Below are 24,788 nucleotides of genomic sequence, written 5' to 3'. Positions count from 1 at the left end.
TCTTCATGATCAGTTTCAGAATCATTCTTTCTTCACTCACTATTTCCAACACAGCTTCATTTCTTAAATTCTGAATTATTACTTTTTTAATATTTATTTCAATTCATTTAAGCTTCATTTGTGAAACGAAATAAATGTTAGAATATGAAACTATGTTTTCTGTCATAACTTTACAAAACTCCCACTCTACACCACTTCCTTCCGACCGTCTTCTGACCTGTTTCGAGCCATGACTTTGTGGCTTTTATATATAATGGTCAACCGCATTTATTTACCGAACTATCCCATATTTGGTAGTACAATGCAACTATTTTGTTCAATAATTCATTTCAGAATTCAGGAGATGTTGGGATACTCATGAAGTGTATGAAATCCATCCCGTATCTCGTTGGTTCGACCTACGAGTTATGGATATACTGTATGTTTGCGGATGACATTATGTACTGGGTAATATAACTTCCAGTTCTTTTAATCTTACAATGTATTAGCAATAGAAGATAATTTTAACATAGTATGTTCTATACGTAATAATTAGTAGTTTAAAGCAATTTTCACAAAACCATATGTATATTCATGTAGTATGAGTACTATATATACATACATACATGCATACATACATATGTACATACGTACGTACGTACATACATACATACATACATACATACATACATACATACATACATGCATTGCCAAACAAGCCGCCATAGAAGATGAAGGGGAAATAGCTTATAACAAAATACCGAGAGATACCATATTAACAGAAGAGAGAGAAAAGACCTTAGGAAAATGGCAAGAGCAGTGACTATCTCAGCTAAAGGCGCAATAACGAAATCATTCTTCCCATCAATTAAAGACAGACTGAAGATAAATTTACCTGTCGGGGCTGAATTTACTTCGATTGTGACAGGTCATGGCTTAACAAGATCGTATCTTCACAGGTTCAACATTATTCCAACTCCAACGTGCCCTTGCAAAACTAAAAGAAGAACAGACAGTCAACCATATAATATTAATATGTGCCACACTGATAAAAGAAAGAAGAATTCTACGAGCTAGTATAATACGCACAGGTCAAACCTGGCCTCCACCTTTTGATCAGTTCACAACAACATACCTCAATAGCTTTAGAAATTTTATAAAATCCATACAATTTGGCAAAATGTAACAGCAATTGAAATTAGAAATAATATTAACAATGGTGGTAACCTAAAATAGAAGAAGTACAATTAGGCAACACTTGTGTGTATAAGAATTTCAAGATCTCAATTGTAAAAATCTTCTTCTCATGTCATAAATTATGTAACTAATTGTTGTAATATTTTATGTAAAGCATGTAGTATTACTCCAATGTAATTGAGCATGCTGATATACAAAAAAATACATACATACATACATGCCTACATACATACATACATACATACATACATACATACATACATACATACATACATACATACATACATACATACATACATACATACATACATACATACATACACTGTGTCCGGCTTAAACATATAACATTTCATTATTTTATTACTTGAAAAGTATTCTTGATATTTACACTCAGTTCGCTTCTACTGGTAGGGTAACTCAAAATGTTTCCTATGTTTGCATGGCGGGAGTGTACATCGCATGCGCAAACTACGTCGTTCCCGGAAATAGCCAATTAGCGGCAGTAACCGTGTGGACTCCACCGCAAAAGGCATTCTGTGTGATTTATCTCTCGGAGTTGAAATCTGTTACGCAGGTACAACCTCGATTTCGGCGTGAATATCAACTGCGACCAACTGACGATGTTCCAACGTACGTAACAATCACGAAATGGGACAGATACCTTCGTGAAACTGGGAGTTTGGTTTCAAAGTCGGGGCACCACATCATGCGCGCTGTTCCAGTGGCTGATGTCGAATTAATCCTTACGTCTTTCCAGCGGAGCCCTCGTAAATCAATCCGACGACCAAGTACTAGTACTAACAGTGGTGGTGGTGGTGGTGGTGGTGGTGGTGGTGGTGGTGGTGGTGGTGGTAGTGGTAGTGGTAGTGGTAGTGGTAGTAGTAGTAGTAGTAGTAGTAGTAGTAGTAGTAGTAGTAGTAGTAGTAGTAGTAGCAGTAGTATATCCTTTCACTCCTTATGTGAAGCATAGTGCCTCAGTGAGAACCTTCCAACGGACACGATTTGCTGCCGTAGCCTTCACTTCTCTCCACACTTTCCCACCTCTTCATTAACCGTTATTCTCCATGTCCCTCTTGGTCGCCCCTTCTTTCTAGCTCCTTGGGATTCCATTCCAGTGCTCGTCTTTCTATAGCCTCATTAGGTTTTCTTAGAGTATGTCCTATCCACTTCCATTTCCGTCTTTTAATTTGAATGTCTATTGGTTCTTCTTCTGTTATCTCCATAAATTTTCGTTACTTATTATCATTGGCCAGTAGATATTTAAAATCTTCCTCAGACACCTGTTCATAAAGGATTGCAACTTCATTATAATTGTATTGTTTAATAGCCAGGTTTCAGATCCATATAACAGGACAGCTTTAACATTACTCCTGAAGATTTTAAATTTTTTGTGGTTAGAAATGTTTTTATTTCTCCAAACTGGATACAATTGAGTAAATATCGAATTTGCTATCTTAATCTTGGATCTGGCATAGTCAATGGCCCCTCCAGTTGTGAAGACTATATTTCCCAGATAGTTATATGTTTCAACTTGTTCTATAAATAATTTGACGACCAAGTAGGGAGCTAAATTTACCTCTTTCGACAGTACACAATGTCGTTCATAAAAGGTTGCGCGTACGGGCGTACAAACTTCAGATTCGTCATTAAATCAAACCTGAAGACAAGCCGCGATGGAGGGCATTCGCGGAGACAATTCTGACAAAAATAGATGAAAATGAAACATTCCTCGATATGCAAATCTGGCTTTCAGGTAGTAGCTCCCTGTAAAACAGGTTTGAATAATTTCAAGTAAAAATTGTTCCGGGGCCAGGTAGCGCGCGAACGCTCTACCGACTGAGCTACCCCAGCAACTATATACGTTAACAGGAAGCCACAAATTAAGTCACACAGCATTTGTGTGCACTCATAGTTGAGTTCTGGCATCTTGTCAGCTCATTTGAGTATTTGGATATAAAGGAGAAATTGTGACTGTGTCGTGTATAGTTCCTGGGGTAGCTCAGTCGGCAGAGCGTTCGTGCGCTAAGCGAAGGGTCCCGGGATCGATACCCGGCCCCGGAACAATTTTTCCTTGAAATGATTCATTCCTCGATATGGTTTGTTTTTCGGACGAGGCTACATTCCACATCTCCAGGAAGTTTAACAAGCACAATTGCCGCATATGGGAGACGGAACATCCCCACACAGTGGAAGAGTATGGACGGAACTCCTCGATACTCAATATGTGGTGTGCATTGTTGAAGGACAGAATCATAGGCCCATTCTTTTTCGCGGAACCTACTGTTAATGCAAGAACGAATCTAGACATGTTGCAGTTGTGCGCTGTGCCACAACTTCCTCCTAACGTGATCTTCCAACAAGATGGGGCGCCATGCCATTATGCGGATATTGTGAGAATTTCTTGAATAATGAATTCCCTCATCGCTGGATTGGGAGAGGTAGTCCTTCGACTGCTTGGCCCCCTAGAAGCCCAGACATTACGCCACTCGATTTTTCTGTGGGGGTTTGTCAAGAATCAAGATTACCAGACACCAGTTCGTGATTTACCTGATCTGCGCCATCGCATTGTTGTAGCTGTCGCAAATTTTACGTCTGCAACGCAGCAAAACACATGGAGAGAGGTGGAATACAGATTGGACGTCTGCCGCGCCACTAATGGTGCGCATATCGAGGTGTATTAGGTATGTAAAAAACATTTTGAGTTACCCTACCCGCAGAAGTAAACCGAGTGTAAATATCAACAATACTTTTCAAGTAATAAAATAATGAAATGTTTTACGTTTAAGCCGGACACACTGTATAATAAAATACGATTTCATGTCTTGCAAATCAATATTCCGTTTAAAAGCACTTAATTATATATTGTCTTCGAATCCCATGAAAATGTAACTTTAAGTTCCTTGTCAATGACTTTGGTTATTTCTAAATTGACACAAAAAGTTCGAAATAGTTCATACACTTCGTTAACAGTAAGATATGAAAAATATTATGTTCAAAATATTAGAATTTTTTGTACGGCGTTCTTCTGCCTCATCACGTAAACAGTGGTAAAAAAGGCATATTTTGCTATTAAAATGAAATATTTTCAATTGCCTTATTTTTTTTAATATTATGGTAAATAAATATTTACCAAAATAGTTTAAATGCAGTCACAAAACTAAAAATTCTATTACAGTATTTAGTGCTCTATGTTTTATTTCAGATAAGCGCTAATTACTAGCCCGTCATAAAGCTGTTCAAAAAGTTAATACTACTGTTTCTTTTGTTTTGGACTTTTTAAGCAACCATTGGTTGCAACTAAAAAAACTTTAAAAGCATTTACTAACTTTACCACTGCTAAAAATCTAATGCCGTGTGCAATTTCATTTCAGAGCACCAGAATTGCCCATTCGACTTATAACTGTGACTGGACGGGCACTTCTCGACGGTTCAAGTACGCAGTCTTCATGATCATTATGCGGGCACAGAAGACTCTATGTATGAAGGGAGGATTCTTCTATATAGTATCTCTGCAAACTTTCGCGGCGGTTAGTATATTCACGACAATAAAAGGTAACGTCAGAAAGTAAGACTTTCTGTGCATCTTCCGTGGTAGCCATAAGATGACTAGCAGCTGCATAAATGTCTGTCTTAATTGGAAAATAAGAGTAATATGCTACATACAAAATCATTGATTTTCTGGATGACTCGAACTCATAAGCAATGCTGTTCTAGTACGTCACACTATACTTCGTTCCATAATGTATGACAGGAGATGTAAACAGTGCCGGCAAAGAGAGAGAGAGAGAGAGAGAGAGAGAGAGAGAGAAAAGTATAATCACAGTCTAGTATATACAGTCACGAAGCTTGGGATAATTTTTTGCATTTCTCGCGATAGTTGCTAGACCTTGGAGCGCTGTGAGTACTAGGAACAATAGACTGTGCCACTGCCATCGTGATCTAATACAGGCCGTAAGGCAGACCATGTGACTCGTTTAACCCGATCACGAAGAGTGGCGTTTCAACCATATAAATTAGTTGGAATGCATAAAGAGTAATATATATTTCTCTAAAATGTAGTGTAATTGCATTAATAAAATTTAAAACAATGATTATGAGACACTTCAGACATAATTCACTTGCGAGTTTAGGTGTAATATTATTTTTGGTGTGAAAATTACGTTGTTCGTATGTAATACCTACATTTATTTCGATTAAATATTGTGAAATTCTTGTACATTCATTTATGCACGATTCAGTAATTTTCATTTGCACCCCACAGATATTTAGATATGTTGAAATTATAGGTTATGTTTATTGTACCTACCAGTTGCCCCTTTCTGTCTAATTTTAGTGGTCTCCAATGCCCAGCCATTACATATACGTATGTTATGTCATATGGAAATTATAGGTTATGTTTACTATATTTAACTTATATTCCTATATTCGCAATTATACATTATAATTAAGCATAATGTCATGTATGATACCCTGCACATTCAATTTGTCTGTATTTTAATACTACAATTTGAATAGTGCGCTATACTGGAGAATTAGCACGGTCGCTTTGAACCGTGCCGTTACGTTTATCACCAAATTTAAGTAACTACACAATGTCACCAACATAAGAACATGACATTGGTGTGTGGCGTAGTTGGCGGGAGAAATTTTTTTCTCTCTCTGTCTACCTCCTTCGTTCTGAACATTATTGAGAGATAGCGCCACTGTTAGCGACAATGTGTATTTGCGTAAATATTGCGAGTAAATTATGACGAGTGCCTTAGAGGAGAGGCTCGGGACGTGATCCTTACTTGAATTTATTTTTGCGTGTACATTGCAGATTAAATGATTGAGATCCCTTCTTGCTCCGGTTACAGGCCTTGCATTTACGAAGGTTATGTTAGGTTAGATTAGCTTAGGTTAGCTTCGGTTAGGTTAGCTTAGCTTAGCTTAGCTTAGCTTAGCTTTGGTTAGGTTAGATTAGATTAGCTTTGGTTAGGTTAGGCTAGCTTTGGTTATGTTAGGTTAGGTTAGGTTAGGTTAGGTTAGGTTAGGTTAGCTTTGGTTAGGTTAGGTTAGCTTTGGTTAGGTTAGGTTAGCTTTGGTTAGGTTAGGTTAGCTTTGGTTAGGTTAGGTTAGCTTTGGTTAGGTTGGCTTGATTTCATTCGTCCATGTAGTAGTTAAAATTATATAATATGACAGTTTTTGATTCGTAATATTGATAAAAAATAATAGGTCTATAATGAAAGCGGTGAATAATTTCATGGTCCCTACATTTTTTTTTCGTAAAAGGCTAGGTATTTTTCTTTAGGCCAGAAATAAAACAGCAACGCCGTCATAATTACGTACTTTACGCTTTGGCGAACATTAACCGGAAATTTACTTTCCGTCATTTTAATGGTATTCCGTGAAACACACCTTTTTTCCTGTTAATTTCCTTGTGATAACCTAGTTTATGATCTTATTACATCTTCATTTTCTTTTAATGCATTCAAAAAACCGCCGTTGTACTACATAAAACCTTGAACTTGACTAATGGAGTGAATTATTTAAGAATATAGTCGCGAATTTGACTACCACCATTTCGATTATATTTTGTTTGATACGGCTCGGTACGGCCCGGTGACTAGTGGCCAGCGAGTAGGGTCGACTATCGATATTGGTCTGCCGTGGGTATTATCCAGTTGTTCCGAATAGTGAATTATTGTATCAACTACCTAAGAGACGAAGTAACACAATGGTACGTACAATAATTTAATAGGAGCGGTATGGTAAATTTTCTGTTTATAGTTAAGGAAGGTAAATGTGCTAAATTATAAATTCACAATATAAATACTTTTTTATTAAACCTCAAAATAGCTTCCATTCTAAACTTAAAATGTTCAAGCGAACAGATTATGTTAACGTGTAAAATTCTCTTCACATTAAAATAACACAGTTTTGTAATTATTTCTGCAACATAATATGCAACAAGAAGTAAACGGAACTTATGGACACATTAACTAAATAAAACTTAGCAATGATACGCAATAAAGTTACTCGTATAATATTTCACTGAGATTCATACACTGAAATAGAAAACCCGAACATACATTACGACCTGGTCTACCTCGAAAAGGCATTGGCTGTACCGTATTTCGCATTGTTGTGAAAAGTTGTGTAAACTGTGAAATGTTCGTTACCGGTTTTATAACTGTAAATGGCTAAAATACAATAATCTGAATAATAATATGGGACAAGGAGACGTTTGTAGTACTATAAATTGTAAGAAAAAGAGATCAGAGTTATCCTTCTTCCGAAAGATCCAGGAAGGTGAGTTTATAAAATATAATATATACTTTATGGAAATAATACATAAACCTTACGTATTTCATATTTCAATATTGTAAGGAAGGTATTAATTTTTTCAAAAGAACACGATATCGAAAGTACAATACATTTTATCGTTTTTCAGGGAAAAGATCTGTGATGAGACGATAGTAGCGATCCTGGTGGTTAGCAACTATCTATGGATGCATATTTATTAAGTATTGAGCCAATGACAGGGGTTCCATTCCACGCTTATCTAGAAGTAGGGCGATCTGAAGCGTTCTTCCTCCTCCCAACTTCAAGACAAGCGTGGAAGAAGACTTCTGCCATTGGTTTATAGCAACTATCCTTTTCCCTCCTATCCTTTTGCCGGTCACTGTTTACCAGTGGCGTAGCATCAATGTAAGTTGAAAAGCTTAGCTTCCCCAGTTAATAATAATTTCATAATAAACCTGCAGTTTATGGAGAAAATTATTTATTAATTTTAATAGAATTTATATTTACGCGTTAAATATTGTGATGCGGCAGCTCAGGATGATTTGTGATGCAGCAGTAAACAAGAAGCCTGCATACACCAGCTTCCAAGCAGACTGGTTACTTCTGTGTAATCCACCCCGCAGATTTTCCATCCCTTTCTAACTAAACTACCCTAGTCGCAAGGCTCGCAAGAAGCTAGCTTTAACATTTAAAATAAGTAGTTTCCGAGTTATCCCTTTTCGTCAGTTGTGTTCAGTTGAAGTGTTAGTGTGCATTGTGGCTGATATAATAAATAATGAGCGAAATAACAGTTCCTAACACTAATTTACTTGATTTTTTTTAGGACAATTGTATTATCAAGACTGACTTACGAACAAAAGTGTGATTTAAAAAACAAATTACCGACTCCCTTGCTGGCAATGGACACAACTAAAAGACAGACGCATACTTACGTAATGATACTAATATTGTGATTTCTCTAAGTATGACAAGGAGTGAGCTAATGTTATACGTATGCGTGTCTATTTGTTAAGAGATATGTGTAAACCGTGAAATCATATTTTACTACGTATCATTTGAGGTCATGCCTTATTGGTGTTACTTACGATGTTCCAACCAATCTTCGACTGCTGACTTGAAATCGACTACTATTTATTTTAAGACTGTATTTTTGTAATACGTTTTCTCATACTGCATGAAAGACAACTTGAGTTAGCTTCCCCTGCTCAAAATTTCATGCTACGCCACTGCTGTTTACATCTCCTGTCAGACATTATGGAACGAAGAATAGGACTCCATCCGTCGCACAAGAAAGTTGAAGTTAGAAAAATGGTATTCATTGATCCTACTATATATGGTACGGTAATACAAGCGTTACAAAATCACAGAACTCCAATCAAAAGATAGAGTGAAGTTATATAATTGTGTAGATTGAAGGCAACAATAGAAAACATTAAAATAAATAAAATAATAATATGCGTTTTGTAATTAAGCGTTTAATTAACTAGAAAAGTGGTCTGAAATTCTGCGTAGTTTGGCAACAGCGCACCGCCGGGTCACCTACGAATACCCACACGAACTTGGTCTGAATAGTAGTATTCCGTCTCTTAGTTACTGCAGTAGGATGGCCATACTTTCTAATGATACAGCTGAGTTCCATCCATTAATCACTCTAGTAGGGTTGCCACACGTCCTAATAACTATAATAGGCCTTATTAATAACTTACAATTGGTTTTAGGAACCCGCAGGTTCATTCCCGCCCTCAAATAAGCCCGCCATCGGTCCCTATCCTGTGCAAGATTAATCTAATCTCAATCATCATATCCCATCTCCCTCAAGCCCATTTTAACATTATCCTCAAACTTTGCAGTTGTAAGGACGTCCTCTTCAAGAAAAAATGTACACTAACTATGTATTTTATGATCTCATGTCTGTGTAATTTTGAAAAAGAAAAACAAACAAACAAGTTGTTGAATCAATAACCAACTACGAATATTTATAATCGCCCGTTTCTTTGCCGGACCTAGTATTTATAATGACCCGTTTCTTTGCCGGATCTAGTATTTATAATGACCCGTTTCTTTGCCTGACCTAATATCTTATTTATAATGACCCGTTTCTTTGCCGGACCTAGTATTTATAATGACCCGTTTCTTTGCCGGATCTGGTATTTATAATGACCCGTTTCTTTGCCGGACCTAGTATTTATAATGACCCGTTTCTTTGCCGGACCTAGTATTTATAATGACCCGTTTCTTTGCCAGACCTAGTATTTATAATGACCCGTTTCTTTACCAGACCTAGTATTTATAATGACCCGTTTCTTTGCCGGACCTACTATTTATAATGACCCGTTTCTTTGCCGGACCTAGTATTTATAATGGCTCGTTTCTTTGCCGGACCTAGTATTTCTAATGACCCGTTTTTTTTTTGTCAGAACTAGTACAGTATTTATAATGACCCGTTTCTTTGCCGGACCTAGTATTTATAATGACCCGTTCCTTTGCCGGACCTAGTATTTATAATGGCCCGTTTCTTTGCCGGACCTAGTATTTATAATGATCCGTTTCTTTGCCGGATCTAGTATTTATAATGACCCGTTTCTTTGTCGGAACTAGTATTTATAATGACCCGTTTCTTTGCCGGACCTAGTATTTATAATGACCCGTTTCTTTGCCGGGCCTAGTATTTATATTGACCCGTTTCTTTGCCGGATCTAATATTTATAATGGCCCGTTTCTTTGACGGATCTAGTATTTATAATGCCCCGTTTCTTCGCCGCACCTAGTACTTTCATTTTTGACGAGGGACTCCTATAAGAGCAGCTCACATTGGAGGCCTGTAACATAACCACACAATGTGAAACTCTTTGGCCGATAATTTTCGACTATTAAAAAGCTACCTGTAGCATTTCTGAAACCATCGCAAGGCCGCAAAGAGACGTTTTAGCAGATTTTAATTCTTATGAATAGTCTTTTGTACCTCAAAGTTTTCAATTTGATTCAGAGAAAGAAATCAAATGAACTTTAAACTGTAGGCCTCTCGGTCATGATACGCGGTCGCAGTGGCCAATGTTACCTCATACCAATGACGCATAAGCAGACAAACATTATTTAGTGAAAAAATACTTGCAATGACGTTCTACAATTTTCCTATCATTTTGTAGCAACTGCTCTGATACGCCCTATAATTCAATAGACTATGGTAGTCACGGAAGAGTCTCTAACGTGATACACAAAGTTGTTCATAATATTATAGGTACGAACTGCAGGGGTGACTAGAGGACAATGAAACAAGGCAAGAAGAAGTCCTAATAAAAGTAGGTCCTGAAACCAACCGTTTCCGAGATATGATGTCATCCCTATGGCTACTAGCTAAATACACCTCGTACATTTGTAACCTTATTTCTTCCGTGGAAAACTTAATAGTTGTGCGTACCTCCATGTTTTCAAACATGAACTACGCGCGACCTTTCGAATGATGTGCCTCTTTGAGAAAGGCAGTTCATGTGGTACATGTATGACGCAGTACTGGCTCACTCATATCATATAAATTCTCTGCGGTAGGAAAGTTTTGACACTGGTCATCGACACAGTATTCTACGTCTTACAGTAATAGTGTCATATCTGACTACTTAAGCTGATGACATATTAATAAATTACATATTGGCAGCAACTAGGCCTACAGAGGATGAGAAACATTATTCAACATCAGCCGGGCAATAAATTTCTTTGTTCGATTACAGACCTGCATAATTTACACAAGGCCGTATTTTTTTCGCACAATCATTCCCATGACTTTGAAGAAGTAGATTAATATATTTGATAAGTTATATACTATTTCGTTACAAAACAGATATTTTAAATTCTAACCGTACTTCCACCCGTAAATGCATTAAGGACAATAATGATTTGCCTAACAGAGTTGTTTTGTTCAATTTTAACAGGTTCCCTTTAATCATATCTTTTCAGATCATCAACACTTCTTATTCCTACTACACTCTTTTACGAAACGCCAAAAATTGAAGGTAAGTGGAAGTGTTTTGTGTTCGAACTTCAATTATAAAATGTGGACCTAAAATATTTAATACTATAAACAATTGAAACAAGTTTAGAATTATTAAATCATATTGAATAAAACTTTAAACCTCTTCTTTCCTTAACCCCCTCTTACGTCTTCCATGGCGTGCAGCCCAGATGTACGGTGACGAGTACTGGGTGTTCAGTTCAAAGTGTGTCATGGCTCGTTGTATGCCGTCACGTGGCTAGTCGATGAGCCTAGAGAATTCAATCTTCCTACACTTCCGCAGAGGTGTATTACATATCTGCCAGAGAAGTTGCCTAGCAAGCACGGCGTTCATTCTGAAGAGTACTTACCGATACGTACGGTAATGCCGGTAGTGGCAGGAATGTGAACTGTTTCGAAACATGTACTGAGGTGAGTTTTTTCTTACTGTTGGGATATGGGGAGAGGGTTAAGACGATTGCTTACGTATTTGTTGACATTAACTTGGACGGTCAACATGGACACGGAGCATTTGATTTGTGTTGTGGAATGTTGCCGTACGCAATCGATGATACCAAATACCCTGCGTACGACTTGCCCGCGCAAAACACAGTTCGAAAGAGGTTATGGTAGCACACAGACTTTACAGACCGCCATCTGTTGCTACGACGTTCAAGTTATACCGTACACGTTCTCAAGTTCAGATTGAACGCCTTGATTAATAGGCAACTTCTCAGATACAAAAGCTGAAACTCGCTTCAAATCGCTGACTCATCAACAGTGACGTCATGACACTTTGAAATGAACACCCAGTAGTGTTTGGTAGTCAATCATTGCTCTTTCCATTAATATGCTGGAGCTAATCGTTTTACTCATATTCGTGTAGCCCATTTCCTACTATTTTTATTACTTTCACATTTACTCTATGTCGGTAAGCTTCCTAGATGACCTAAAAGTGTGAACCCTAAAAGTAGATTTTAAAAGATGCTTATCTGTATTTACAATCATACAAAGAATGTTAATTCACCATTAAGAGAGCAAGCATTTCCACAGCGACAGAATTCAAACCAGTATTAGTCTAGGTTTAGGACCAAGATTATATAGGCTAGAGTGAAAATGTCATTAATTTCAGATGGTTATTCTTTCAGATCTTTAAAAAAATGTTTAATACCATTTTGCTCGTTTTTGCTTAATTGTCTACATAAGAGCTGTTTTATATGAAACATTTCATAGTGCGTTTTGGAAAAACCATTGACTTAATTCCCAATACGCTCAGTCAATTTAAGAGAGCAGTGTATTATGATAATAAATGAGTGAAAGAATTTTAGTTTTGTCTTTCAATATGCAAAAATGTGATCCGAACAAATGTAAGTTTTCGTTCTGGAAAGGAATTATAAATGTATGTTTTTTTTTTTTTAATTTTTATATAAAATTTTTGTGTATCCACTTTTACATTCCTTGTATGTGTAACTGGAATTACATTTGAACACGAAATTTGCTCATAAAGGTGTTTCTGATTTTTTATGTTTTAAGTATTATTATTTTGGATAAAATATTATGAAGACTTAATCTACTACTAATTAAACAATGTATTTTAACATTTATTTTCAAAATGTAACGTATTTTATAACAATCTTGTAGCTTCATATTATGAGAAAATTATTCAGAAAACTTCGATCCATGAATTTTATTGTAATTAAACTAAAGTGATTTTCTTTTTTCCAGTATACAAGAGGCTCGCCTAGGCAACACACATTCACAAAAACACTGAACAACCACAAAGAAAATATTTCTTAACAAGGCGTATGACACTGTTAAAAATGTTTAAGTAAAATTGATTTTATATTCACACACAAAAAACACCTACGAATTTTCTCAACACCTCTACCTTCTGGCATGACTTCCTCGCCACTAAACTTCTATTTGTAGAAACGATATATGTTTTGACAGCACCAGAAATTCAGAAAAAAAATTGTCTCATTGACTTTCAGTTTACTACATATTACGATAAATGTAAATATAGAGTAGCGGTAATGAACATTTCCTTAGCTTAGTTCTGTGCGATTCGATGTCTTCGTATGTCTCTAATAATCATAAATTAAACTAAATGTAAGCCAAGCGATTCAGGTTACAATAAATTTGAATAACGCACTTCGTTTTTTGCAGTATGTAACTCAAAAATATACTGCAGTTCTGTCAGTTTGTGACAGACAACCTTGGCGAAAATGTGATCGTGCGCCGAGACACTGTATAACCTGCAACGTGCATAGCACCTATGGAGGGAGGCGGACACCCGAAGGGGAAGTCAAGCAAGCGTCTGACTTATTAACGGATTTCCATTTTTCTTACGTCAAGCACTTGAATATAATTTTATACAGTATAAGGTTACAAACTAATGTTTAGTACGTGTAACGAAGAAAGAAATGAATAAGAAAACATAGGAAACATTATTACATTCTACAATTAATTGTCTTCAGAATGTCTCTGCCGACAGAATTGTGATCTAAATTTGGCTTTTACTATTTTCATTATTGAAAATAATTTTTACAAACGTAAGGTGTAGCGAACATGGCTTCAACAGAGCAAGCGAAAGAACGAAGCTTCGAATATTTATTTTTTGGCAAAGATTTGAAATGTTCAAAATTTGTCAAGTTCTTACATCTAGCTTTCATTTAACATTACACTGTAAATCTGTGAGTTTAAATTGTAGATCTAACCGCATTGTTCATACATCTGCTGAAAAGAATCGACGTACAGAGATAATAATAATAATAATAATAATAATAATAATAATAATAATACGTAATAATAATAATAATAATAATAATAATAATAATAACACAACCTTTTAATGTTTTATGAGTGACATGTAGTATAATGCCGTTTTATGTTATACAACAGTTTCCTCGTAATACTTGTGAACAAACCATAATTTAATAATCTCATCATATTGGCAGCAAAAAAAAAAAAAAAAAAAATGCGTCACCCATCCTACTTGAAACTTTCGTTTTTGTAGAGATACATGGTTTCGAGAGAGACACTGAGACGATGGAGGTAGGAAGCAAGAGAAATGCATAGCTATTATTGCGAGCCAAAATGTGCTCGAGAGTCACATTTTCGCCACGGATGGACTAAGACTTCTTTTAAACTTGTGGGTATTCTACTTCTCATTGGTTCACTTCCCCTCCTTCACGTCATGCACCACTGCTTACCACAGTAATTACTGGTCATCAACTTTCAGGTGTATTAATATCAATTGCAACCAATGGTAACATAATAGCACATTATGCAACGAGCCTATTTTGATATTAATTAAGAAGCGAGTATGGATGTTTATGAAACGAGCGCAAGCCAGTTTCATAATTTTCATACGAGCTTCTTAATTACCATTATAGGAGAGTTTCCTACGACTTTTTATGCTCGACCATATTTCTAACTTGAAATTATTCATTTTATTTGTATCTAACTGACCTTGAGCAATACCTCGTAAATTGTGAGATGTGCACAGACGCGAAAGTATTGATTTTTTTCGAGGAACAGATGTCCATAATGATCTTGATAGCCTATAAGAACCTATAGAGTAAACTAAATATTAACTTTGATATAACATTGAAATTAAATTAGACATTGAAAAACGAGTTGACAAATTGAATTTATTTGAATATTATTTACAATTAACGCTAATTATTATAGTAACAGAACATAACCTTCTGCGACAGTATTGGATTTCCAGCCTCCGTGACTTTTTGCAATTCTCTTTCGATTGCATATCCGAGAATAATCGATACTTGCGGTTTTATAACGGTACAAAGCTGACTTGTCATTGGCTGAACACCTGTACTTTAATGAGTAGGTGTACTTTAATGACATGCATTAAAGGACTGCTACATTTCGGCATGGTCAAGCATAAAGTTAATTATATTAGCAGGCGCAATTTTTATTCTAGAATTATAGATATACTCTTCTGAACCCTTTTTACGTCCCATAAATAAATGAACGCATTGTAAGTAGAGATATGTGCGTAGCAATCGCAGAACTTATGACATGGGATCAGAAAGATTCCTTTAAGGATTTACGAAATTTTCATGTCAGCTTCTTTCGTGTTACGGCTTTGGCTATTAATGTAAATCTTCAGTTGGTGACAATGTTGTGTTTACATATGATAAGTAGAGTCAACATCGTTGCATTGTTGCTGTTACAGAAATGGTTGTTTTATATGTTGCAGGTTACAGTATAAAACAATTTCTAATAATTATGTACAATTCACAGAGAGCGATGGAAGTGATTATCATTATCGAAAGAATACTATGAATAATTTCATGGGAAAAATTGTTCCGGGGTCGGGTATCCATCCCGGGACCTTTCGCTTAGCACACGAACGCTCTATCGACTGACCTACAGCTCATGCACTTTGTCAAGACACTCACGATGTGCAGCACGGGAACAACGTTTCTGTGGAGGGGGTAGAAGTAGAAGGGAAGGTCGGGCGTGTGTCTACTGAGTTCAAGGAAAAAACTGACCCATTCCCCTATAATTCGTAAGTAGACTCATCCGATCTCGTGCGCAATCTGGAGGAAGAATGGAGGAGTGTCTTGACAAAATGAATGAGCTGTACAGAGGAACCACACCCAACACAGTCTCAATTTTTCCATTTATATCCACACACCTCAAGTGGGCTGAGAAGGCGCCAGAAGCTCAAATTTGAGTGCACACAAACTCTGTGCGACTTAAATTGTGGTTTTATGTGGTTTCTACAGTGACGTATTTGGAAATCTGGCTTTTAGGTAGAAGCTCCCTGTGAAGCAGACTTGAATAATTTCAAGGGAAAAATTGTTCCGGGTATCGATCCCGGGACCTTTCAGTTAGGAAAAAAGAAAAAAGTATGTATCCTACTTGTAGAGTTTTGAAGACAAGTTTGAATATACAGCAAAATGTCATCTGTTGCTCTACCGTCAACATCGCAATGAAGGAAACAAATGGCAGGCAACAAATATCTGGACGCAAAAAGAAAAACTTAAGGTATTCTAAATTTTAATAACCAAATGAAACAATTTTTCAAAACAGAATGGCATAAACACAAAGTTAACGAAATTCAAAATATGCAAGAATTTACAACGTGATCAAATAAATACACTGAAAATAAGCTATCTGTTATGTGATAATTTAAACAATTTTACACATCAAATAGGAGTAACAATTATGGTATTATATGTAATAATTTTAACTGATATGAATGTGAATGCATTATAATTTTCCATAAAAGAATGCAAGTGTATGTACAGTAGGTATATAGGCTATTAGAATAAGTAAATAAATAATATGTGGTTTATGAATCAACATGTAAATAATAATAATTAATTCGTACGATATTTATTTAGCATGTGAATGTGAAAGCTGAATTCATAAACGTAAACCTAACATTAATATAATAATGTAACATTTATTCAATAACTATGTGACTTTTATTTCAATGACAACCACACACCCGTCAACAATGGGTATTCCACTCAACACTGCAACAGAGCAGTCGTTATTGCACTCCACAGAACGACAATGACTATTCACGTGGATTATTGAGAACAACAATGTACTCCTAATCTCAACTAATGCTCATAAAGCACTACGTACAAACAAAACTGTCAGTTCTCAGTTCACAGTTCGTTCGCCTTCGCTAGTTCTTCTACTGCAGCTCACTCACTCAAGTTCACGGTATGTCGAACCCCAAGCCTTCCAGATAACAGTTCACTGCACTTCGAACCCAAGACTTCCGGATACGCCGCACTTGCCTGGACGCTGCCACAGTCGCGGAACACTCAAGTTCACTGCACATCGAACTCAGTTTCTCCTTGCTTGAAGACTAGCTAGCTCTCTCACAGCTGACAAACTAAACTTTTTGCGGCTCACTTGCCCCTTTTTATTTATTAACCCATTAACGCCCATGGCAGGTTTTCCTACCAATCAAGTTTTACATTTTTAACAATGTATAAATAAATTATTTTGTTATGAATACTGTACCAATGGATTCTAAGATATACTCCGCATGGTATTCTCCAATTTTAACAACATTAGTTAATTGACTGCATCGGTACATTGGTTCAAAGTCACGGTTCAACTTCTCTTCAAAAGATGGCTTGCAACGAGGGAGAAAGTGTATAAGGAGTACAAATTTTTAAAGTAACAAATGACAACTGATTATGAAAATACATGGTCAATAAATCATACTACTTGAATAATTTGTGACTGACATCATTTCATAATTTATAACGTACTTTATTGTAGCCTAAATTTTGATGGCAGGTTTTCCTACCACAGGGATATAACTTAGTCATTTATATTATACCTATACTGATTTGAATATTTTTGCAGTTCAGGCTGTATACTGTCAATAAAATATGTGATATGATGCAAATACGGGGTAATGAGAATCGCAGACGACTGAATGTTGCCATTCTTGCTCCACGGGAGCAACCTGAGGCCGAAACAGATGAGGACTCTGTCATTTACCTTGGGGTATGCTGCAGAGTGATGCCCAATTTGATTCTGATTCTGATAACGAAAGTAATGCACCACCGCCGCTGCCACCACCACCACCACCACTACCACTACCACTACCACCACCACCAAGCTCATAGACTTGATCATGGACCAAAGTAGGATCTATTGTATTCAGAAAAATCTATCTACTCATTCTACTGACTCTACAACAAAAGATAATGTTTTAGTTTTTCTTGGGATTTTTTTTATTTCTGGCTATAATAAACTTCCACACAGGCGACTTTATTGGAGTACATTACCAGATTTACATAGCGTTTTATTTCTGATTCAATGAGGTGGAATACTTTTGACGATATGAGACGACTGCATTTTACTGATAATATGGCAATTTCAACTGATCGCTAAGTTGGACCAATTTTCGATATACTAAATAAGTCATTCAAAGTCTGTGACATTCCAGAACACCTGAATATTGATGGAACAATTGTCTCGTATTATGACAGACATGGAACCAAACACTTCATTTGAGCGAAACCAATAAGGTTTGGTTTCAAGCTCTGGTCTCTTTGTACTGCAGATGGCTATAGGCTGCATGCGGAGCATGTGACAATAGTACGAACCTACGAACTTCAGGGAAAGGACAGGGGTTTGATGTTGTTTTTGGACTTCTAAAGAAGACTGATATCCAAAAGGGCAGTCATGTATTTTTTGATAACTATTTCACGTCCATTGATCTTATGCATGACCTAGCTGCTGAGGATTTTGGAGCAACAGGAACAACTCGCAACAGGGTGCGTAACGTTTCTCCTACAAATAAATAAACAATTCCAAAGAAAGAGAGAAGAGCTATGGAGACTGTTGCAGATGATGTAATTTTAGTGCAATGGAATGACAATAGTGTAGTTACAGTTGCCAGCAATGTTGGTAAAACGACTTGGATTTGAAAAGCTAAACGTTGGAGTTCCAAGACAAAGAGGACGATTCAAATAAGCCAATAACATTCAGTTGCACTGTATAATAGATATATGGGTGATGTGCATTCCAATGATCAATATGTAGCAACCTACAGAAACGGTGGTGGACCCTGTTTGCATGGGGTCTAAATGCGTGGAGGCTTTATCGCATCCTGGGACATCACTACTAACTTTCTAACAGCAATGCAATCCGCAACTCCTAGTCCAGTACGGGAAACCTAGAAATTCTTCTCGCTCAGCACTTCAAATTCGAGAAGTAGCTAATGATAATGTTCATTTCGACAGGATTGATCACTGAATCACCCGTAGTGAACATCCTAATGCACGATGCAAGCAGTGTGGACATCGTACAACATTCGTATGTGAAAAATGTAGTGTACCACTGCATCCAGAATGCCAGAAAATCTATCACACTGAACATTGAGCAGCACATTGTAAAATGTATTGTTTTTTTAAATATATTTGTCCTATGTAAACAATTATTTCAACATCTGTAGCCTTTGTGCGATGTATAAATTATGTGAAAGCAGTGAAAAGTTCATAATATATATGATTTGCAAACATATTTCTAAGTTTTGAATATGATAACTTCCTAAGTATATTTTTGATGTCTTTATTTCCCAGTGGTAGGATTTCCTGCCACTTCAATAATAGGCCTATAAAAGCCTAATAATGTCCGGATTTTCTGGAAAAATATTCAGATGTTCATTTCATATCATTGTGATGGCAGAATATGAATGTAAGTTCTAAAAACCACAAAAAAATGTTCTGGGCATTAATGGGTTAAATCACACGTTCTCGAATGTACTGCGTCGCGTAGCTTCTGCGAAACATCGAGAGGATTGCGCTTCTAGAGGCTTCCCCTGCTTTCTCCGCTCAGTCGCAGTCGCTTTTCTTCCCCTCTCACTTCGCACCGTGGCCAGCGTCTCGTAGTTTTCCTTCTCCTCGCCTCGCATCGCGCCCCAGTGTCCACCGAAGCTCGAACCTCGCCTTCCTGCGCCCTCCCTTCTCCCGGACGCGCGCGCGTCTCCCGAGGCATCCAGACACCAGCAGAACGTTCCAGAAGGGTGCCACAATAAGGTATACCTAATGATTTTGAAAATTATGGACTTAACACATGTAATTAATATCAACAGAAGCACTGAAGTTGGGATATATTATTCCGAAACTAGGTTGTTCATAAAGAGAATAAGTTGTTAACTGTATAAACGGTGAAAAAAAGCTGTTTCTTTAACATATGTCACGAAAATATTTCATAGCAACTCGAAGGAACATTTAATGGATTCAATTATATTGACGACATAATAAAAATGCATAGGTCTGCATCAGTATGCGACAATATGCAATCTTATACTGCCTGAAGTAAATACTTGCATCCATGCTTTTGCTTGCAGGGTGTCTGATACGATAAGTAGAGATAGGAATTTACCCACAGAGACTACAAGGTTAGGTATGCCTAGTGTGTTCGTTGTACGCACGAGAAACATATCCCCATTCAATTGCTGCGATACAAAACACATTTCAGTTGTAACCTGGCCATACCTCAGTCTGACGTCATTCATGACGTAACGACAATCTAAGCAGTACTAATCTAATATCTTCATGCTGTGGCATAAATGCCTACCCTTAACGATAAGCTAACCGCCATAGTAGTACCCACACAGGAAGGGAGGCAGAACTTCTGGTCTCGGAAAGGTAACAGGTAGTTCACATAATAAGCAATTTTTTTTGGTATTCGTTCTTTCATTCCAGCATCTTCCTTTGTACGAAAATTGTATAAACTCTACAACATTACAGGATTTTTAAGGTTTCCTTCTAAGAGAAAGGCGAAAAATAGAGAAGATTGGAGAATGCTGGGTTTTCAGTGGAAGACCTGCCCTTGGATGAAAACTATGACTGAAGGTTGAGGCCGACTCCACTTTTCGTTGGATCTGGGGTTCGCAAAACCGGTCGAAAACGATGGATTTTGAAGTGCGATAAATTCGTAGAATTTGGGAGAAAAGGTATAGATGGAATTTTCATACCGTAGAGCAGCGGTGACCAAAACTCGAGCTGCAGTGATTACATGCGACAGACAGCTATGAAGTAAGAAGACGGAGGAAAGGTATTTGGCATGAAAAGTACAACCAGTGGTGGTTCCTGTACTAACATCTTGGTCAATCCCGCGGATAAAAAACTCAAGCTTTGCTATATCAGTATGTCACTACCGTCATCAAGAGCCAGTGAATAATATACGATTTTTCTTGCTTCTATTTTTAACCTTCCTCTTGAATATAATCAGGAATTTTCTAAATTCTTCTCTCGACACTTGGTCGAGAAATTCGTAGTTTTTCAAAATTAAAAACTTCTTTTGGACAACCTATTTTAGCTATTTCAATGATTACACTTTTTCAGAAATTCTGTTCTATTACAAGACTTCAGAGTACGAGATATTTCAAAGCCCATTAGGTAGCTGACTTCCTTACATTTATTTATCTCACCTTTCTCTTCCTGGCTGTGATTTAAGACATGTCAATTCCTGGTGTTTAACAGTTCGTTGGCACATAACATTTAATCAGTTTTTCTACAATATTATTATTAAATGAATAACTAATATATAGTTACCCTCATCTAAAGATTAAGAAGATTAAAATTAAGATAAAACCACAGTTTAGTATATACAGTACAGTTGCGAAGCTTGGGATGATTTTTTGCAAATTTCGCGATAGTTGCTAGACCTTGGAGCGCTGTGAGTACTAGGAACAATAGACTGTGTCACTGCCATCGTGATCTAATACAGGCCGTAAGGCAGACCATGTGACTGGCTTAACCTGATCACGAAGGGCGGTGTTTCAACCATATAAATTAGTTGGAATGCATAAAAAGTAACATATATTCCTCTAAAATGTAGTGTAACTGCATTAATAAAATTTAAAACAATGATTATGAGACACTTCAGACATAAGTCACTTGCGAGTTAAGATGAAATATTATTTTTGGTGTGAAAATTACGTTATTAGTATGTGTAATACTTGCCTTTATTTCGATTAAATATTGCGAAATTCTTGTACATTCATTTATGCACGATTCAATAATTTTCAGTTGCACCGCACAGATATTTAGATATGTTGAAATTATAGGTTATGTTTACTGTACCTACCAGTTGCCCCTTTCTGTCTAATTTTAGTGGTCTCCAATGCCCTGCCATTCATATGGAAATATTATAGGTTATGTTTACTATATCTTATATTCCTAAATTCGCAATTATACATTATAATTAAGCGTAATGCCATGTATGATACTCCGCACATTCAATTTGTCTGTATTTTAATACTACAATTGAGTATTGAATTATTGTATTTATCTACTACCTAAGAGACGAAGTAACAATCGTACGTACACTAATTTCATAAGAGTGGTATGATAAATTTTCTGTCTTTATTAAGGAAGGTAGATGTGCTATATTAAATCACAATATAAATGATTTTTTATTAAACCTCAAAATAGCTTCCATTCTAAATTTAAAATGTTGATGCGAAAAGATTATGTTAACATGTAAAATTCTCTTCACATTAAAATAACACAGTTCTGTAATTATTTCTTCCACATAGGCTATTATGCAACAAGAAGTAAAGGGAACTTATGGACACATTACACTAAATAAAACTTAGCTATGATATGCAATAAAGTTATAATATAATAATCTCCATACACTGAAATAGAAGACCCGAACATATATTACGGCCTCTGGTCTAGATCGAAAAGGCATTGACCGTGCCGTATTTCGCATTGTTATGAAAAGTTGTGTAAGCTGTGAAATGTTCGTTATCGGTTGTAATAACTGTAAATGGCTAAAATACAATAATTTCAATAATAATATGGGACAAGGAGACGTTTGTAGCACTATAAATTCTAAGAAAAAGAGGTCAGAGTTATCCTTCTTCCGAAAGATCCAGGAAGGTGAGTTTATAAAATATAATATATACTTTATGAAAATAATATATAAACCTTATGTATTTCGTATTTCAATAGTGGAAGGAAGGTGTTAACTTTTCGAAAGAACACGATATCAAAAATACAATACATTTTATCGTCCTGCTAGGGAAGGAGTCTGTGATGAGGCGATAATAGCGATCCTGGTGGTGAGCAACTATCTATGGATGCATATTTCAACTGTCTATGTTTGCATATTTAGTAAGTATTGAGCTTCGCAACTGTATACACTAAACTGCGATAAAACCTAATAATTTATACTTCTAGGGAGAAGATCTAAAAATATCAATATTCATGCACGTACAGAAGAATTATAGTAACACATACTTAGTGGTCAGTAATTTATTTATTTTTCTTTTATTTTACTTACTTATATTTAATGTAACAGCCAGTGGCCAATTACAGTTCAGCACAAAGACAATATAACAAAAACATTAGCAATGATATAAATTACAATAAAAGTACAATGGAATAATTATTAAAATAATAGCAATTAAATAAAATGGTAATTACAAATGAAAGAACGGAATCATATAATTGAAGAATGGAATAATATAAATAGTATTACAAAGATATACTACAAGATGACGATCAGCGTGGCAATTAATGTTTCTATATACCCCTAATTGAACCGCTGAGCAAAATAAACATATTACATTTTGTTCGACAGAAAAACAAAAAAGTTCTCCTTCTCATTCTTTACGAAATCACCTCTTACTGCTTTAGAGAGAGAGTTTGTAAAGCGACATTCTACCGCCACTGCTTGCCTTCAGTACGTGAATGAAAAACACAGCAATGTACAGGAAACTCCTCGTACCTTTTGAAGTCAGTGATTACACGATGTAATCGCGATACCCGCTTTGGTCACCGCTGCCGTAGAGCGATTGCTTTCATTTCAACTTCTGTATCATGCACGAATTAAATCATGTGTTAATTTATTTATCAGTCCTTCAAAACCAAAACATTACCAACACTAAAATTCACACACTCCTTCGAAATAAATTGAGTGGAATGACAACTTCGTTGCGCATTACTGCCATGAGACATTTTTCTCTACAACAACAATAATAATTGTCCACACCTGTGGAGTAACGGTTAGCACGTCTAGCCGCGAAACCAGGTGGCCCGGGTTCGATTCCCGGTCGGGGCAAGTTACCTGGTTGAGGTTTTTTCCGGGGTTTTCCCTCAACCCAATATGAGAAAATGCTGGGTAACTTTCGGTGTTGGACCCCGGAATCATTTCACCGGCATTATCGCCTTCATCATATTCAGACGCTAAATAACCTAAGCTGTTGATAAAGCGTCGTAAAATAACCTACTAAAAAACAATAATAATTATTATAGTATCACCACAGTCTAATATATACGTCAAGAAGCTCAATACGTAGTAAATATGCATCCATAGATAGTTTCTGACCACTAGGATCGCTAATATCGCCTCATTACAGACAATGCGACATAGTACCGGCACAGTCTATTGTTCCTTGCACCCTCAATAACTCAATCTTCGTGACTGTATATACTAGACTGTGGTATCACTGTTGTAAAGCTATTAAGTTACTTAGAAATTACAGTTGTTTGCGCAAAAACCACTATTTTATTTAGGCCTATCGCATAGTTCGAAATGCAGTTTTTATTCCGACCCGAGTTCACAGACGTAGTCTTACATCCGGTCCTACTTCGTTTCATTAATTTCAAGAAAGACATCTGTATACTTAAAAAGGTTACAGGGTGGAAGGTAACTACTGCACCAAAATATAACTGATAATAGATCATGAGGAGAGATTTAAAAAATCTAAATACGTTTTCTTCCTTCATTGTTCTATATACTCTTTTAACAAATACAATACAACACAATACAATATGGTACAGCAGCAAAGATTGTTCGGTACCATCAAGAC

At 36.4% G+C, this 24,788-nt stretch overlaps 1 protein-coding gene across 1 annotated transcript in view; it reads right to left on the bottom strand.

Annotated features, from left to right (window-relative positions):
- Positions 1-24,788, bottom strand: part of LOC138715119 (UDP-glycosyltransferase UGT5-like) — a 167,918-nt gene that overhangs the window by 62,039 nt on the left and 81,091 nt on the right. The gene's annotated exons all lie outside the window — the stretch shown is intronic.

The sequence above is a fragment of the Periplaneta americana genome, chromosome 15 (genome assembly GCF_040183065.1).
Source record: "Periplaneta americana isolate PAMFEO1 chromosome 15, P.americana_PAMFEO1_priV1, whole genome shotgun sequence".
Classification (NCBI taxonomy): domain Eukaryota; kingdom Metazoa; phylum Arthropoda; class Insecta; order Blattodea; family Blattidae; genus Periplaneta; species Periplaneta americana.
This window is presented reverse-complemented; position numbering and strand designations above follow the sequence as displayed.